Below are 20419 nucleotides of genomic sequence, written 5' to 3' on the forward strand. Positions count from 1 at the left end.
GCCAGAACTGGTCTTCTGGACCTGGAACTGAGGCAGGCTTGAAGGATATTCCTGTTCTTTGTTTTTAAACAACACAGAGACCCTTCTGGCTTAACTTCTTTATGGCCAGAGCAGTTAAGGTCAGGGCAGCCTCGGCAAAAGAAGAAGGCAGCGACGAGACAAGGGGAACACAATAGTTTAGCCCAAAACGGGGCTGCTCAATGGACGCAGGCCGACTGAAGCCTTCACGGTATCCGGCGTGAGGGATGCACGTTGAAGAAGCTCCGCTGAGTTCCTATCTTTTCCATTGAAATGAACGGGTCTAAAAGGGTGATTATCCGCGACCGGATCTATAATGATCGGTGAAAGAAACAAAGCAAGAAAGAGAAGGGAGGAGAGGAGAACAGGGTGGAGCTGTATCGAGCCCCAAGACTGAACTGGAAGCCCTAGCGCCTCCGCCGCCCCCCGCCCAGTTTCACTACCGAGTGTCTGTTGAGAGAAATGTCCTTTGCATGTTCTCAGAGATCCCACTGTTATTTATTTCATACATCCCAGGACTGAATAGTTCAGGTCAAAACAGGTGTCTGCACTACTGATTCGTCCTACAGCCTTCAGCCCCGCTTGCAGGGAAACAAAGGGTTAAAAACACATTTCCTCATGGGTAGAGTTCCCTCCAGTTTTTCCCACCATGCATGCCACAAATATGCACAATTCTTTCGCCTTGAACTTTCTGCATGAATAGCCAGGGTGGAAATACCGGGAAGTTCTCTTCCCGTTTGGAAGAAATTTTGTTCACTTTGTAAACTTCTTGGAAGCCTAAACTGGCATTAAGTGGTATATTCGTGAATCAAAGTGGTTGTTGATAGTACTCATATGCGAATTGTTCTGTCTTGTCTCTCCAAACTGTTGTTGACTCGGAATGTTTAAGCCCCACAGAATTCAATTAGACTTTGCTTTCCAATAAGCGCGCGCAGCGAAGTGCAGGCCACAGCAATGTTCTACTACGTCACATTTATCATTTGAGGGGAAAGATCCCTTGAAATCACCAGGACTTATTTCCGAGTCTACATCCATACAATATCGGGCGCTTGCGACGCCATTTTTTAGTTCAAAAGTAGACCCGTCCGCCTGAGTGCTTCTCTGCAGATAGAATAAAAGCTATGAGAATGACGTTGCAGTATGTAAATAAACTATTCCTTCCTTTTTAATTATTGCGGATTAAAACAAAAACACCCTGGAAGAATTAATGAAGGTTCTTCCCTAGGGTAGGGCGGGGCATGAGAACGGCTATCTAAGAACCTGGCAGAAAATCACCAGCACTATCTGCATGCGTTCTCTCTCTAACAGGGCATGAAATAGCTGACATACGCAGCTATGGACAGTAACATAATTGTAGACTTTGGGCTCAATGGTCTTACACCTCCACTCTTTAGATGGTAATGTGCGTTATTTATTTCCCTTCCTTCAAAATGTAAATGTTCCAGTTGGGGTAGTCTGCTCCTTCTGCTGAATGGGGCCCTGGACTTCTGCCCCGAACTCCTCTCCTGCGGAAATCACGATTATGGACTCACTTGAGAAGGTAGATTGGCTCCAGAGGGGAAACAAAGCAACCCCCAAATAGTAATAGATTCCCCCCCCGCGATCCAGTTGGTGGAAGCAGTGGGCTTAGCCGAGTTGGGGATTCGGTCTGTTTGACCTGTCACTAGACCACAAATTTAAACCGGTTACAGGCTCGTGATAGTCAAGACAGAACTCCATTCAACTGACTGAAGCTTGCTCGGCAGAGCTTCAGGATAAATCGAGCCCTGATCTTTAAGATATTTATACTAATTCTACAATTACCGAGATCTCTGGGGACCCTTAATCTATCTTCCTCATACATTTAAAACACTAATATACCACTTTTAAGTCATGGCTTACCCCAAAGAATCCTGGGAACTGTAGTTTGTTAAGGGTACTGAGCATTGTTAGGAGTCCTTATTCCCTTCACTTATTCGCTATGATGCTCAGAGTGTTTTAACATCAATTCCTCTTTCCAGGGAATGTTTGGGGATTGTAAATCTGTGAGAGAAATATGGGGTCTCCTAATAACTCTCAGCAGTCTTCAAAATCTACAGTTCCCAGGATTTTTGGGGGGTAAACCATGACCATTTAAAGTGGTATGCTACTGCTTTAAATGTATGGTGCAGATGTGGCCCTATGTAAAACCCAACTGGCCTTGCCATCCCTCCATTTGGTGCTGAATCATGCCAGTAGATATAGTACTCATATTGATCAGCCACGACCCCAATCACACCTCCTTAAACGAAACTCCATTGGTTCCAGCTTGCTTCTGATGAGAACAGGCACCCATCCTAAATATTTCTGGAACTTAGCACCAGGCATTTCTAACATGAAGGAAGTTGAGTCTACAAGATGGCTGTCAGGCCCAGGATGTGACTCAGGAACTAGACCAGCGGTTGTAGTTAATTCGTGTTTTATTAGGGTAATGTCCAAACAAAGACTGCGTTTTCTCATGAAGCAATACAGGGATACAGGTCCTGCGGCATTGGGAGAAAGTTGACAGAGCAAGGGACTTCTTCCCGCCTGTTCTTTAAGAAGGGGCCAAACGGGCGCGCAATCTTTCGCTCCTCCTTAACTGCCCCTCAGGTACTGCCCGCCTTCCCCCCCTTCTCTCCTGTCTTTTCAGCTGTCTGCGTGTGCGCGGTGAGGGGGGAAGCATCACCCCCTCCTCTTCTGAAGTTTCGATTCCAGGATGGGGGATAGGGGAGGGGCTGATGGTAAACTGCCTCCCCGCTTTTCTGCTGTGAGCAGCCCTCCCTCTTCCCCCTCTTGCTCTGAGCCTGAAAGAGGGGGAGGCGTGAGAATGTCCAGGGAGGGCTCAGGCTCCCCGTTGCTAAGCGACCTTATCACTGGCAGTTCCTCTGTTTCGTCTTCGCTCCAAAGGGGGGAAGTTCCTCCCCCTTCCCTCTGCCATCCATCCGAATACTCTTCTCCCAACTCTCCGGGATCCAGCTCCCCGGGATTGGGACCCCAGCTCTGCCTTCCGACACCATCCCCCCTCCCAGGCTGTGCCCCCCTCCCCTTGTCTGGCTTGGGACGGTGGGGAAAACCTTGATGGAAAAGTTTTACCAATTCTGGAGCATGCACATCAGCTGCATCTTCCCATGATCTGTCAGCCACCCCATAGCCTTTCCAGTGAATCAAGTACTGCAGCTTGTGGCATCTGATCCTGGAATCTAAGATCTCCTCAACTTCAAACTCAAGCTGCTCATTTACAAGGAGTGGAGCTCCGGGAGGTTCCTCCGGCCGTAACTCACTGGGAGGGGCGGCTTTCGTTAAGAGGGATCGATGGAACACAGGATGTATTTTAAACGTGTCAGGCAGCTTCAGTCGGTACGCCACGGGATTAATTTGAGTTTCTATTTCGAAAGGACCCACCCTCTTGTCTTGTAATTTTCTACATTTGCCCGGCATCTGGAGGAAGCGGGTGGACAGCCATACCTGGTCTCCCGGTTGAAGGGGGGGGGCTCCTTCCTGTGCAGGTCAGCAACTCGCTTGTACTCCGTTTTGGCTTCGTTTAACTGCTGTTTCAGTGTCTGTTGCGCCGCTTGTAATTCCTTAAGGAAGTTCTCAGCTGCCGGTACCAGCATTCCTTCTGAGCTGCTTGAAAAGACTTTAGGATGGAATCCATAATTAGCGAAGAACGGGGTTTGTTGAGTGCTGGAGTGCAGAGAATTGTTGTAAACGAACTCTGCAAAATGCAAATATGATACCCAGTCAGTCTGTTGATAGGACACATAACTTCGTAAATATCTTTCCAAAACGGCGTTCAAGCGTTCCGTCTGCCCATCTGTCTGGGGGTGATGGGCGGAGGAGAGTTTTAATTCCGTCTGCAACTGTTTCCACATTGCTCTCCAAAATTTGGCTGTGAACTGAGTCCCTCAGTCTGAGACTACGCTGTTTGGCAATCCATGCAGCCGGTAGACTTCTTTTATGAATAACTTGGCCGTTTCTTTAGCCTCTAAGGCCCCTGCACAAGGAAGAAAGTGTGCCATTTTGGTAAGTAGATCCACCACTACTAAGATGGCTGTCATTCCTTGGGACTTGGGTAGATCAGTTATAAAATCCATGGAGAGGTCCTTCCAGGGTTCGTGTGGGACAGGCAACGGTTGTAACAGTCCTGCTGGTGTCCGTTTGTGTTTTTGTCCGCAGACAGACAGAGCAGGACTTTACATAACTCTCAATATCCCGACGCATTTTAGGCCACCAGAAGTCCTTGGCCACGTTCTGAATGGTCTTGTAAATCCCAAAGTGTCCCGCTGTGATGGAATCATGACACTGGCATAGGATTCTGAGCCTTAATTCCGCTTCTGGCACATATCTGGTGGTTTTGAACCATAACAGTCCATTTCTCCAGTGAAAGGTTACTTCTGAGTCTTGACCTTGTCCCATCTCCTGCTGATATTTTAGCAGGACTGCATCTTCTTGTTGTGCCTTTTTGAGTTCCTCTTCCCATGAAGGCTGGCATACTCCCAACGTTAATTTCTCTGGCGGGATTACGTACTGAGGCTGGTCCTTGGATTCACTTTCTTTGTATTGTGGCTGTCTGGATAAGGCATCCGCTCTCTGGTTTTTGGCTTGGGCATGGTAAGTAATCTGGAAGTTAAACCTAGTGAAGAACTGGGACCATCTTATCTGTCTCTGGTTCAGCTTTCTGGCTGTTTGGAGGCTTTCAAGATTCTTGTGGTCGGAGTGCACTTCAATTCGATGAGAGGCCCCCTCTAGGTATTGTCTCCAGTTTTCAAAAGAGTCCTTGATGGCCAGCAGCTCCTTCTCCCAAACTGTGTAGTTCTTCTCTGCAGGCTTTAACTTCTGAGAGAAGTACGCACAGGGGTGCAGCTCCTTCCCTTCTTGGTCTAATTGTAGCAGGACCCCCCCGATGGCAAAATCTGAAGCATCTGCTTCCACTACGAAAGGGTGGTTCGGATCAGCAAAGCGCAGAATGGGCTCATTAGCAAACCTTCTCTTCAGCTCCTCAAAGGCCTCGGTGGCGTTCTCTGTCCATTGAAACTTCTTCTTCCCCCTTAAACAGTCAGTCAGAGGAGCTGTTAATTTGGAAAACCCTGGAATGAACTTTCTGTAATAATTGGCAAACCCCAAAAACCGTTGTACATCCTTTTTGGTGACAGGTTGGCCCCAGTCCAATATGCAGCTTACTTTCCCTGGGTCCATCTCCACGCCTTCCGCTGAGATTCGATATCCAAGGAAGTCTAGAGACTTGAGGTCAAATCCACATTTCTCTAATTTAGCATACAGGTGATTTTCTCTCAGTCTCTTCAACACCGTCTTCACATGCTGGTCGTGGTCTTCCTGGTTCTTTGAGAACACCAGGATATCATCTAAGTAACAGATTACATACGTGTCCAACAAGTCTCTAAACACGTCGTTCATGAATTTTTGAAAAATTCCTGGACTTCCACAAAGCCCGAACGGCATGACCAGGTATTCATACTGTCCGTAAGCGGTCAAGAATCCTGTTTTCCATTCACCTCCCTCCTTCATTCTGATCAGATTGTACGCTCCTCTCAAATCCAACTTCGTGAAGATTTTTGCAGAGCGCAGTCGGTCCAGCAACTCTGAGATCAGGGGCAGCGGGTAGCTGTTGGGGATGGTGATCTGGTTCAATGCGCGATAGTCGTTACAGGGTCTGAGTCCCCCCCTTCTTTTTCACAAACAATAGTGGCGCTCCAGCAGGGGATTGTGAGGGGCGTATGAATCCTCGCCTCAGGTTTTTATCCAGGAATTCCTTCAGGGCCTCCCTCTCATTCTCTGTGAGAGAGTAGATTCTCCCTGAAGGGATGCTGGCTCCTGGCACTAGATCAATCGCACAGTCGTAAGGGCGGTGGGGGGGTAAAGTCTCTGCCTCTTTTTCATCAAACACATCTTTGAATTCTTCATACTTTGGCGGCAGGGTCACTTGCTCGATCTCTTGCACTGCCCCCGCTAAGGTGTTCTTGATTCCTTCAGGTTGACAGTTCTCCTGGCAATACTGTGAGGTGAACCACACCACCGCCTCCTTCCAACTTATTGTGGGTTCATGCTTTGCTAGCCAGGGCATTCCCAGAATCACCTCAAAGTTCGAGAGATCTGACACGTATAGCGAAATGAACTCTTCGTGCCCAGGGATTTGAAGTTTCACTTCCTCCGTGGCTTGTGTCACCCCTCCTGACTTCAGGGGTCTCCCATCGATAGTCGCCACAGCTAGGGGAGCGTCCAGTTTCCACCGGGAAATTCCATGACGCTTGACTAACTTTGCATCAATAAAATTTGTGGAAGCTCCACTGTCAATTAAGGCAGTGGAATTAAACACAACTCCTCTGGAAGTTGTAATCCGAATAGGCAAGACCAACACCCCCTTTGAGGGAGGTTGGATCGTTGGGGGGCCTTTATACAACGCTGCCCCCAGTCCACCGGCCTGCACGTGGACTGGGTGTTCTAGTTTCCCGACGGCTCGGCTTTCCCCTCTTTCAGTCCACAGTCTCTGGCCACGTGGCTCGGCTTTGAACAATAAAAGCATAAACGTTCTCGACGTCGTCTTTCCTTTTCTTCTTCTGACAATCTTGGCCTAGCCCCTCCCTGTCCCTCAGTTGCATTACCTGCCATCCCTGCAGAGGGAAGGGTCTTGCTGCGGGATGCCGAGGCTGAGTATCTCGGGACCTCCTGCTTCCTTTCCAGGTGCCTTCCTTCCATCCGGTGATCTATCTGTAGGCATAGCCGGATGAGCCCTGGTAGGTCAGCGGGGGGGGGGGAGGTCCTGGCCAACTCATCCAGGATTTCAGCATTTAATCCACTCCGGTACATAAACATCAGGGCGGCGTCATTGTAACCAGTTTCCTGGGACAGAATTTTAAAAGCGTTAGTGTACTCGGAAACAGTCCCTTTAGCTTGCTTCAGAGCGCCTAGTTGCCGCGCTACTGTTTCAGCTCTTTGCGGGTCTTGGAACATCTCGGTCATCTCCTGTATAAATCCTCTGTACCTTCTTAAGACAGTATCCTTTCTCACGAGATACGGAGTCACCCATTTTGCAGCTTCTCCCTCCAGGAGGCTAAACACGAAGGCCACTTTAGCCCCATCGTCTGGAAATTCCGTGTGCCTGACATCCAGATATAACCAGAGCTTGGAAAAGTTACTTTTTTGAACTACAACTCCCATCAGCCCCAGCCAGCATGGTGCTGGCTGGGGCTGATGGGAGATGTAGTTCAAAAAAGTAACTTTTCCAAGCTCTGGATATAACTCACATTGAGCCACGAAAGTTGCCAACTGATCACTTTGTCCCGCGTATTTTGGGGGCAATCCAATGGGAACCTTTACTACGGCAGCTGGAGGGGCTGTTTGCATCTGGTCTATCGTGGCCTTCAAGGTTTGATTATCCATCTTCAGCGCCTTGACTGCTGCTAGCAGGGCTTGAACATCCGTCTGCAAATCAGCTACCTTAGTCCTCAAGAGTTTCACTTCTTCCGTCTCAGAAGTGGGGTTCGTCCCCCCCGCTGCTCCCTTTGACATCTTGTCCCAGTCAAGTGAAGAGAGCGTTGAGGGTGATTTAGGTGGCTCTGTCAAGCTGTCAGGCCCAGGATGTGACTCAGGAACCAGACCAGCGGTTGTAGTTAATTCATGTTTTATTAGGGTAATGTCCAAACAAAGACTGCGTTTTCTCATGAAGCAATACAGGGATACAGGTCCTGCGGCATTGGGAGAAAGTTGACAGAGCAAGGGACTTCTTCCCGCCTGTTCTTTAAGAAGGGGCCAAACGGGCGCGCAATCTTTCGCTCCTCCTTAACTGCCCCTCAGGTACTGCCCGCCTTCCCCCCCTTCTCTCCTGTCTTTTCAGCTGTCTGCGTGTGCGCGGTGAGGGGGGAAGCATCACCCCCTCCTCTTCTGAAGTTTCCGATTCCAGGATGGGGGATAGGAGAGGGGCTGATGGTAAACTGCCTCCCCGCTTTTCTGCTGTGAGCAGCCCTCCCTCTTCCCCCTCTTGCTCTGAGCCTGAAAGAGGGGGAGGCGTGAGAATGTCCAGGGAGGGCTCAGGCTCCCCGTTGCTAAGCGACCTTATCACTGGCAGTTCCTCTGTTTCGTCTTCGCTCCAAAGGGGGAAAGTTCCTCCCCCTTCCCTCTGCCATCCATCCGAATACTCTTCTCCCAACTCTCCGGGATCCAGCTCCCCGGGATTGGGACCCCAGCTCTGCCTTCCGACAATGGCAATACTGCTACATCTCACTTAACGTTTGTACTCTCACCTCCCCCACCCCGCATAATATTTTGTACAATAAAGAGTTCTGGAGAACTCAAAAACTTGCCATGCTTTTGTGACATTTTGGTTGGTTCTAATGAAGTTATTGCCCAACTATGGACTTTAGTTTCCTCCTCCTTCGGGAGCACCAGGGCTTCTTTTGTTTGTTATGCAATGTCAGTGACTCAAAAGTCCGCCTCCTTGCTGGTGCCTTGAAATAGGTATGGCTGCAACCCTAAACACATTGACAATCAAGTAAGCCCCACTAAGCACAGTAGGGCTTACTTACTTCAACATTGGGGCATGGATACAATTCTGGTGGGTGGAAAGTTCCTGGTGCAAATATAACCTCATTTACAAACTTACTAGGGTAGCGAAGCTGTGAACCTCTCGTTGCCCAGCCCACTACTGTATGGGAATAATAACTCCTATTCCCTTGTTTCTTCATGGAAGTAAAGGTTAATTTAGAAATCCAGTTTATATGATGACGGTGATGAACTTCCACTCCGACACCTACTGTTTTTAGGATCAAGACATTTCTTGGTTCCTCTGAATGAAATGGATTCTGCCAACATATTTAGGATGGAGCCCTCAGAAGGCCTTATTCAGCAGAATGAACTACAGGGCACCCAAATTCAGTTGAGGTGTTTTACCACGTGTTGAAGTAAGTGAAGTGATACCCGTTATGACCATCTAAAGGGGCGGGTGTAGGTCTGTAGGACCATTAAGTCCAGAGTCTAAAATTCGCTGGGCCACTGTGCTCATACTGACTGAAACTGATGAGAGAAAAGCCAGCATAAACTTAGCCCAAACCTCATAGGACCACAGGATTTATATTGAGTCCGGTTGCCACCTCCACTTTGTTCCGTGAGGGAACCACACAGGGCGCTGGGACAGCAAAGGATGGGGATTGTTGCTGTGAGTATGTGCACGTGCATGTGTTTAATGGAAACCTTATTCTCCATGCAAGGCAGGTTCTCATGTTACATGAAATCTACTTTAAGAAGCAGTACCTGCTCCAGCTGTCCAGGAAAAAGAGAAAAGAAAAGAACTGAATTATGAAAGCAGGAAACATATGGAAGTTGCATGTTGCACCAGAAAGATCCATATGAAAGTTATAAATTTCGTTTTTAAAGTTGCCATTGTAAACGCATTTTTATATGCTTCGCAGTGTGTATGACATCTGTAATGTTAATTTTTGCAATATACCTTCCTTGAAAGATAGACACCTGAGCTTGCTGGGACTTCAGGGGGACATGCAGAGGCTAAGGAGAGGGGAGGGCAAGGTGGGGAACTGTGCGAAGTTGGGTGTGTGTGTGAAACAGGCGCTCTTGTGATTTTTTTTAAAAAATGGGGTGGCGGCATTGGAGGGAATGTTGTGATGTCGACTTTTGCCAATTGGGTATGGTCACTGTGAAAACGTCCTGGATTAAGATCCAGCCCAAGTGACTGAAATCAACCTACAGTTGCCAGACTCACATCACCCCTTGCTATTGGCCGTGCTGGCGGAGCATACCATCGGTGAACATGTCAACAGACACAGAGCAGCAGTATGAAACGCTTGACCCTTCTGTGTGAATTAATGAGACTTAAAAAGTGGTCAAGTTGGCGGGTAGGATTCGCCCTTCCGGTTTCGAAAGCAGAAATTTTCATAGATAGGGGTTCGAAAAACCAAGAAACCTTCCTCTGAATTTCTACCTCTCACTTTTGCTGAGCTATAAAGATCATCTTAAATCTCATTTTTCCTTGGAAGAAGTAGGTGGGTGAGGGAAATCTGTCTGGCAAATCAGGCCAGAGAGAGCTCGGTGTCCTCCACCGAGGCGTGTGGAGGCGTGTATGAAAGCCACCGTAGAAGCCGATCAAGGCCGGATTATAATGGTGCAATTGGAGCAAATGCTCCAGGGCCTATGTCTGCAAGAAGTCCTCTTGTTTCCCCTCCACCTAATAGCAAATTCCCTTTCCCCTCCCACACCTACAGAAAGACAAACTTGAAGGAGTTCAACATGGCGTGGAAATGCCTCCTCCCTTTGGACGTTTCTATGGGCGCTCCCATCAGTGATTTATTTATACGCGAGCGGTTTGCGCCAGAGCCCCTCCCGGCCTCCCACCCGCTCCCTCGTATAGGGCGCAAACATAGGGAAGGCAGCTTGGCTTAAAACTTCTTTCAGGGAGAAAAGGAAGTTGCCCACGTCTATGGGAGCGCGCACCCGGAACTATTTGGACGCAAGCTTGGTACGGATTTTAAGAGAATTTTTAAGTACCGCTGATTTAGCTAAGAATTAAAGCTGTATTTCTTAGGAAACGTTTACAGGATGGCGATGCCTCCCCCCCCCGCGAATAAATCGATCTTACGTCCCGAGATCAGTGTATATTCGCTTGCCAGCAACTCGTGCAGGCTTCAATGGGGACTGACTTAAGCTTACTGGTGACTGAGAAGTAATACGGAGATCGTTTGGCCTCCCCAGCTAATAGAAAATTCCTTCTTGGAATATAAAAAGGAAAGATACTTTGCCTTTGTAAATCCATTCTGTTACTGTATAATACTATACAATGACCCTCGCAAGTCACAAAGTGGTTGACTTGAACTTGTAAGCTGGCGACTGGCTTCTTGTGAAACAATCAAGAATGTTGTTGCTGTCCTTTTGAAAGAGTAGTACAGTAGTTACCGTCAATAAGCGGGTGGAAACTTGTGGAGAGATTTCCCCCACAGAATTAAAGAAAGGTAACGCGATCCAGGCAAAGTAAATGGCAAAGTTAAGCAGGCCGAAATCGGCGGGGCCTCAAAGACCGAACTCGGGCTGGGTGATGCTGCGGGCTTCCCCCAGGCACCTGGTTGGCCACTGTGAGAACAGGATGCTGGACTAGATGGGCCACTGGCCTGATCCAGCAGGCTCTTCTTATGTTCTTAACACCTTCCTTTCCCGGTTCGGGTCCTCCGCGGAGCATCGCTCGCTTGCAAAACCCGTTGCCCGTGGTACACCATAGCAGAGAAGCGTGGAGTTCGCAGGTGCGAGGAAGGGAGAGCTTCACCTGGACCTGATGGACTACGGGGCTGTCGCAGTGAACCGTAGAGTAGGCCTACCGAAGCCACACGTGGGCCACAGGTGTGTATGTGAGAGAGCGCGCGAGAGGGCAAGTCTGATCCCCACCACATTCAGTGTCTAACCTGGAGGGAAGTTACTTCGGATCGGAGGTTTTTTATTATTTCAACGGGCTGCTGCCACTGGAACTGAGCTGGGCGGTCTATCTTGAGGATAAGTAGAAGCGCTGTCTCGTTGCCTAGGCTAAAAAGAAGAAAAAGTGGAAGTCACTCTTTTAATGGCCCAACTCTACACGAATCCTCAGAGTCGCTTTTTTGGGGGGGGGGGAAGAGTAGACAGCACATTTATTGGACGGGAGCCGGGATTCAGTGGGGCCAAATCCATGGAGGTTCTGGAAAAGAAGGAGAGAATAAATAGTATTTCATGTCATGACAGATCAAGAGCCTTTGGATTCGATCTCCCCTCCCCTCGCCTCCCCCTCAGGCCTTCATTTGAGTTTCTTTTCCTGTTCCTCTCTGAGCTGGGCAAAGGGTTTGTCTCTTTCGCTTAGCTCGCCAGACGCGCGCTCTGAGCGCAAGGGGGAAGGCGGGGCGTGCCGATTTGGGGGAGCTTTTAAGCATTCGCGTTACGCCTCTCTCTGAATAGCCGCCCAGGAATTTCCGATTCGTATTCTGCCCTGGGCTGGGAGAGGGGAGGACTGCATAGGGTGGTGGTGATGGGGAGAAACCGCAACCCTCTAAAAGCGTTCTTAGGAACGTCTGCTGATCAATTATTAGCGCTTTTTCAGTTCATCTACAACAGTGTGGAGGCGTCTCTCTCTCTCTCTCTCTCTCTCTCTCTTCTCTCTCTCTCTCTGTGTGCGCGCATGTGTGCCAGAAGAATTATACCTTTGAGACACAGGTATATGAACTAAGCTCACAGCTATCCAGCTGGAAAATCAAACCATATCCAGAGTACCGTGAGCACCTCCTTCAGTGTGTGTGTGAATATTAATATTTCGGCAAGTCTATTCAGACATACGATTTAGTTATATATACTTGTTTTTTAAACATTTGCTTATTTTATGTTTTATATTGTTTATGTATTTTTAATAAGTAAAAAGAAAAAAGGACAAATTAAGGGGTCTTGGAGGGTGAAACCTTTTGGCATCACAGTGGAGTACCGGTGGTCAGAATATATATTTAAAAATATATTTTAAAAACTTTTGGTAAATGGGCAAATAGGGGGCTTTGGAGGCTACAAAAAGCTCTTGACTTCACGGTACCACAGCAGAAGATCTACAGAAGAAGTCAATGTAAAAAAAGAACTTTTTTTACATGGAAAAAAGTGGGCTTTTGGGGGCACAAGAATGTTTGGAAATCATGTTTGGGGGATCCATAGGAGCAGTTAATTTTTAAAACACCTAGTTTTTATTTTTAAAATGAGACATTTTAGGGGCCTCAAAATGTAAAAAGAATATAAACATTCGAGATTTACAGAGCTGTGGCGCTAGTACTGGAATTTCAAAGGGACAAGGAAACACTTGCAAGGATTTGATATCCTCAGACCTGTCAACGTAAAAGCCCTGGACTTTCAACACCAGGTTTGGCTAGCATTGTATCTGAAAACAACTTCAAGGATTTGAATCCCTTTCACTTCGCTGATTATGCTGATACAGTTCAGAGAAATGAGGCCTGAGGCTAGCATCTTAAAACAGCTACTGCTAAGATAATTCCTCCAGTTCTGTGCATTGTGAGTTGAGTGACAAAACTGCCATACTTTTGAGGTGGAGAGGTTCCTCTTTAATGCCTTCTTTGAGTGTCTGGATTTTAGTTAATGCATTAGTCAGTGTTAATGTGGCTAGATCAATAATTCTGTGAGAGATTGAAGTTGAGCAGTGATGAAATGAGGGACTGCTGTGTTTCAGTGTTTGTGTCTGGGAAATTTTCCAGTGATTAAACTCATATCAAATTATTTAAATGTGATTTTTCAGAAGCATTATCTCCCTTCCCATTCCAATGGTACATATTCCTTCAATTACCCAGAGTTACATGCTTATCAAATCCTCATGAAAGGAGACCATGTTACAACAGACTGTCAGAGCTTGAGTTTGCCTAATTGCAAATACAGGATCATTTCAAAGGATTGTTTTATGACATTGCAATTTATATGTAAATTACAGTGTAACTTGAGCCCCTTCTTTCCTTTGGCTCCTCTGTTCAATGTCTTACACATATCAAATTAATTAATTAATTAATAAGTAGTAGTAGTAGTACTCCTGCTTATTAGATTTCTTACCTGCCCTTCACAATAGGGACCCAGAGGAGGTTATAACAATGTAACAATACAATATTAAAAACAGCTAAAACAATGTGCAATCAAAATAACAGCAGGGTACTAAAAACATGTATTTTTGGTATCAAAGAGGTTTGTCATCAGTATATGACAAAAGTTTATACCCTGAAGGTATAGGATGCTGGGCCCAATAACCTATAGGACCCTGCAGAGTTGCGTAGCGGAACAGAGAGTATTGAGCGAGCTTATGTGTGTGTGTTTGAATCTTTGCTAAGATTCTACCTTCCCTTCAAATTAGTCAGACAGAGACGTTAAGCTTTAAAATAAGAAAGAACTACTTTATTCTGGAAGTACATATTTGATAGGAAAGAGTCCTATATCTAGCTAACTAGCTATGTTGGAGCAACGAGCACTGTGCCCAGTACTCGCCCTCATGCTGGATGAGAGGGATGGACAAAGGAATATGTCTGCTCCCTTCTCGAGAAAGAAGACTGGAAGGAGGGAAGGAACTGAGATCAACATCCTTTGCATATCAGTCTAGCAGGAAGGAAGAGACAGCAGGAGATCAAAGGACAGGTATAGCCTAGCAACCAAGAGGTCTCCTCTCTAGCTACTCTCTTTAACCCCATGCAGCCTCAACCCACAAGTTGGAGTTGAACCCCATATATTCCAACAGAAGGTGCCAGGTACTCCTCTGTGGGGAACAAATTCCACAGTTTAGGGGCTACCAAAGAGAATATGGCATTTGTAATCAGGTCACTTGGTATCCAACTGAAGTTATTTATAATAGTTTACACTTGCTGAGAATTATAGTCTGCAGTTTTTCTAAAACACAATCCTAGCTACACTCTCCTGATTAAAGCAGAATGATAAATGTTTAATTCAGGAACTGCTGATGCCTCAGAACTGCACTGGGAGAGTCCTATGACAGAATATCGCTCTTATCCCTTTCTCTGGTAGAAGCAGGTGGTTCAGCTGTAAAGCCTGACTTGGATGGCTTTAAAAGGGGATTAGACAAATTCATGGAGGATTAGCCTATCAGTGGCTACTACCTCTGGTATCAGGGGTGGTGTGCCTCTAAACTCCAGGAGCTGGCAATCACGAGCAAAAGAGTGTTATCACCCTCATGTCCTGCTTTGGGTTTCCAAAAGGCATCTGGCTGACTGCTGTGAGAACAGCATGCTGGACTAGATAGGCCCTTAGTCTGATCCAGCAGATCTTTTTATGCTCTTATGACCAACTATCCTATCACTTCAGTTTCACACTCTCAGTACATACTCCTTGTTTAACAATATCATTGCTGTACAGAGTCTGTTGTTCCATTACTGACTTTTAAAACATATATTTTTATTTCATTTTTGACATAGAAGCATCAACACAAATGTACGATTTCCCATAATAAGTAACGAAATTGAGAGCTACTGTTTTGGAGAGAAAATCAGGGAAGATGACAACATCTGCCTAATTCAAAGAACAGAAAACATAACAGCGCTAAAGTCACTTGATTGATAAATTAGACAGGTTCTAAACTATGCAATAAATTCCATAGGAAGCCAGAGAGGTGTCTGCAGCTTTTAAAGTTCTTGAGCCTCTTAATGAGTGCTTGGTTCTTCCAGTGGGGGTACTTCTTTACCCATTTCCAGAATTGTGTCATCCTAAAGAAATCATAACTGATGTTGCATTGCAATTCTTTTAGACACTGAAGTAAGCACACTCATCCTACATGCGATTAGTTATGTATTAGCTATATATGGAGATATTTTCTTTTGTGTTAAAAATTCTAACTATATTACTGGCTCAGTAACTCCACTCTTCCCATACTGTACCACATTAACTTTGTGGTATCATAAAAAAGGAAATCTTCTGGCATTTGTAACTGAAATTTAATACTGACTCTGGAATAGAAATTTGTTGCCTTAAAGCAGCCACCCTCCCAGCTTGGTGTCCTCTAGTTATTTTGGACTACAGCATTGGTCATGCTGGCTGGGGCTGGTAGGAGTTTTAGTCCAAAACATGCAGGGAACACCAGGTTGGGGAAGGCTGCCATAGAGCTTGTGCATGGATTCCAAGTCCACTGAAACAATGACCTGTTTTAGGCTTCATGCTAAACCCAGAGTTTAGTGTTATGAGAATAAGCCACAAGTGACCCCCATGCTCTCCTCCTTTTCTGGCTTGTGTTTAACCTAATATTTTACATGAAAATGGCAAGCATAAGCATTCTTCGGGGAAGTGTTTTAGAAGCTCTTTTTGCAATTATTTCACTACACCTGAGATTGCTGCATCCTCTAAAACAGAAGCAGAGAACAAGGTCTCTAACTCTCATTAGCCCCAGACTGCATGGCTAATGGTCAGGGATGATGGGGAGCTGTTGTCCAGCAACAAATGGTGGTCCACAGATACCCCACCTGTGGTCTAAACAGACCAACATCTTCCACAGCTGAAACAAAATACTTTCACAGAAAGAAGCCATTACTTTGCTCTTTTTATTATTGTTATTGTTGTTGTTGTTATTGTTATTGTTATTGGTGTTGTTGTTGTTATTATTATTATAGGTTTAGTATTTTCATCAGTTTCTAGGTCAAAATGACATGTATGAGCAAATGGAACAATCTAAGAAGGCAATTTCTTAATGGCAATAGAACCAAAAAAGTTTTAACAATCTGCACTCACTACACAAATCCCCATGTGTCACAGTGAATGGTGTGCACAAGTACCTTCTGAATATAGGTGCAGTCACTCTTGAGTATCTGGAAAAGGTATGTGTGTGTGTGCCTCACTTGGCAGACTGGTGACTGGCACTGAATTATCAGGTCATTATGCTGACAATTCGCTTGGCAGGTTTAAAGGCAGACCCAACCCAGCATGGGTCACTGCAGGCATGACTCTGGTGGTTAATCAAATATGGAAGTGAAGCTCCTGATCTCTTCTTCAGGGGGACAGCATGTGAGCACAAAGCTCTCTGCAGCTTCTTCCCATCATGATAAACCATGTTTTATTATCATGTCCATGGTTTACCGTGTCATCCAAACCAGCTTTTTTCAAAAGAAATCAACTACTTTTTCCAAAAGAAATCAAGCCCAGGAGCAGAACAAGTTTCCTTCTCTGGACTGGTCTTTGACCGTAATAAATAATCAAATCAATCAAATTTCCTTCTTTGGCTCTGCCACACTGGAATGTTGGACTACCATGAAATACCTAAATAAAAGGATTGTAGTGTACTTTTAACACTAAAAAAAGTCAAAAAGATGAAAACATTAACAGTCTGGTTTACTTTCCAAATAACAAGAACTTCAGGTTGTGTTCTTACTAATATGTTTTTTGCTGTCTTTTGTGAACTAAGCATGTGCCCCAGAATACATCCCACAATCCTCAGCAATGTTCAAGGGTGTATGTGTGCTCCATGGCAGATGTGAGTGGGTCTCTCAGCAAACAAATGATGATGGGATGGGTTCATAGTGAAACTTGTCAATGGAACTAGCACAAAACACATATTTATGATTCATACTTGGTCCTCCTGTACTACTGAGCAGACATAATCTGGCTAAGCATCTTCCCTCACAAATATATTCTTTGTAGGAAGCAGCATTAGTGAGTGTAAGAGTATGAATGGCCATGATTGTTTTTTCCCCCAGGGTAAAGTATTAACTAGCTGGTATAGCATAGTGGAGAGGAGAGCCTAGCTGGAAGTACAGAGTCTGTGAGTTCAAATCCCTGCTCATGTCTCCTGGGTGTCAAGGGCCACGTAAAGATCACCCCCACAGTGAGTGGCTCAGGGATTACATTCCCCCTGTGCAGCTGTGGGCAAGCTGCATAGTCCTAAGGAGCCCAGTTGCCCCCCAGCTGGCAGTTACGGACAAGGAAGGGGTAAACCCTCTCTGAATACTGCTTACCATGAAAACCCTATTAATAGGGTAGCCATAAGTTGGGATTGACTTGAAAGCAGTCCATTTCCATTTTCAAAATATTAACTGAGTTTGTGGTTTATGGTGGCAGGAACTTGGAAACAGCCTACATCAGATTCACATTAAAATACAAAAAGTATCCATCTATCTACCTGCCTGCATAATAGAACAGAATATGTGCATATACATAGATAGGAAGAACCTGATCACCATCTGGTCAGCAGTCTCAGAACAGGCAACAGATTTTTTCAACATGCAGCACACTTTTCTTTCTCCTACAGCCCCTCCTAATCTGGGTCTAGGGTCACAGAGTCTAATTTTTCTTATCATCTGGAAGAAAGATTTTTTTTAAGCTTGCCAAAATCAAATTCCTTTGCAATCACCCGGACCAAAATACTTTCCTAGAAATGTAGAGAGAGCAAAGCACCCATCCTGCCTCTGGAGCTCATCAGCCAGCAGACTAGAGTGTGGGACTCAACAGTGCTGCAATGCTGCGAATGTTTACTTACCATTCAGGCCTCCATTACAACCAGGCATCCTTTTTATTGCTCATTCATTATTATTTGGGATCATGACAGTAAAAGGATGGTTATACCCAATCCTGCTTTCAATACTGTTTGCATCTGCAAAAGTTTGGGGGTGGACATATTGCTTCATTTCCATTTGGTGCAGGTCCTGTAGTTTCTTGCTGAAATCCTGTGACAAATGTTCTAGTTAATTTTTTGTCCCACTTTTGGGGCCAGAGGGCCCTTCCAGAACAACTAATAAAATGGAATGATGTATGGATGGTCCGGTATAAATCCATCGCTAATGCACTATTATTGCATCAATGTCATGTTGCAAAACACATGAACAAAAAGCTCTACTTGTCTGTAGGGACCTTCAGTCCTAGCGAGTTCTGCATACAACCTCACAGTGCAAGCTATACATGTCTACTCAGAAGTAAGTCCCACTGAGTTCAATGGGGCTTATTCCCTGGTAAGTGGGTATAGCAGTAGTTAGTATAGTATAGTATAGTATAGTGGTTAGGCTGTGGTCCTCTAGATGTTGCATGAGCAACACCAATTCTACAATAAACATGGGCAACATTCTTAAACAAAGGGGATACCTCCATTCACACAGTCCTTTGTAAGCATGCAGCTGCTCCCACAGTGAAATGAACAACGAAAGTGGTTTGTTTAGGTGCTATATGTGCACACCAGAGTGCATAGAAGCTCAGCAGTGGGGCACATGAGTGCACCTGGCAATAACCAATGCGAAGGCATGCTGATTGTTAAATCATCCCTCACAAATATGTGCTTAGAAGGGTTTACAGATGAATCTTTTCCTTTTTTGGGGATGGGTGCGGCAGGCCCAATTGACTCAAGGAAGCTAGAGCATTTACACTTCTGCTGCTGCTCATTTGGACTGGCACATGGTTTTACAGCTGTGAAAGTGAGTGTGCCAACGCTGCCATTGTAAGTTTAATAGGCAAAGAAAAGAAAAGTGATGTAGATCTGCAGCCTGTCTGCAAATAAGCCTCACAGTCCCTAATGACATGTCTGCTATAAGAAACGACGCCCACATCCTTGGAAAACCGTAAACCATCACCTATCAGCCAGCTGTGATATTTTTATACAGTAGGGGCCTGCTTTTCGGCAGCCCACTAATACGGCGGCTAAAATTAGAGTAAGGCCCCACTCATACAGCGCTTGTTCCGCTTTTAGGGTGTTTTTCAGGCATCGGGTGCCATTTTATTGAAGGAGTTCCACTTCTTGGCTGGTTTCGCTTTTAGGCAGGGGTCTGGAATGTAATCCGCTGTATGAGTGGGGCCCTACTGTATATTAAATTGCAATGTAAAATAATTTTAAAAGGTGCCTTGGATTTATTATCTAGTTTTCTCTCCCCTGATTTCTGAGCAGTTGGACTTGTTGTAAGTAAAGCACCTGGATTTATGGATACAAGCAAGGAGTGAGGGAGGAGAGAAACCTTCAATAAACCCCCTCCCATTTCTGAAACATGGAAAGGTACCAAACTTAGAGTAGTGCAGAATATTCTTTACTAGCACTCGTGGAGTAAACTGCATAAGTCACTCATGGCTTTGCCACTTATAAGTAATGGAGCCATGCTAAAAACTTGCACTGATTAAATCTTTATAATTATCCCACTGTGTTTTACACATACAATATGTATATAAGGCTGCAATCCTACATCCCAAAGGTGGGGATCCTTAGATCCAGGGGCCAGATGTGGCCCTCCAGGGCTCTTTATCTGACCCTCTTTATCAGACCTCTTGATATGACACCTGCCCTCTGTCCCTAGCCACATCTCTCACTAATCCATCTCCATAATTTCTTTGAGAGCTTTTGACTGGCTGGAATGTGACCTTGAACAGTAACAAGCCTCTTGCTTTTTATTTATTTAAGCTATTTTTATACAGCTTAATTCCCAAAATTTCTTAGCAGTATAAATAAAGATCACAAAAAGCATACAATGGATAAAATAAGTTAAAATTAATCACAAAAACAGCTTGCCAGGATGGAGAGGTAGGGTGTGTGTGCGTTTTGTGTCTGTGTGTATGGAACCCTCTGATTTTGGTGTGGTTGAAATAGCCTATTGTAGAAAGGTAAGAGAGTCACATCCATTGTTCCACCCACTTCTTCCTCTGGCCCTGCTCATCACTGGAATGTGTTACCTGGAAGGTTGTCCATGAGGGAATGTGACTCTCAAGGTGAAAAGGTTCCCCACCCCACTTTACCCAGATTGAGTACGCATGTATAGTATTGCAGCATAAGAGAAAGAAGGAGGGAGGCTTACTGGAGGTGAGTCATCATATCAGGGATGAGTAAGTTAGATGAGATTCCGTTTATGTCTTTAAATAACCATAGAACATTTTCACAAGCACAGTTGCAAGCTTGGGCTTCTTTATGTCACAAGGATAGTGATGTCCAAAT

This window comes from Rhineura floridana, chromosome 4 (genome assembly GCF_030035675.1).
Source record: "Rhineura floridana isolate rRhiFlo1 chromosome 4, rRhiFlo1.hap2, whole genome shotgun sequence".
NCBI lineage: Eukaryota > Metazoa > Chordata > Lepidosauria > Squamata > Rhineuridae > Rhineura > Rhineura floridana.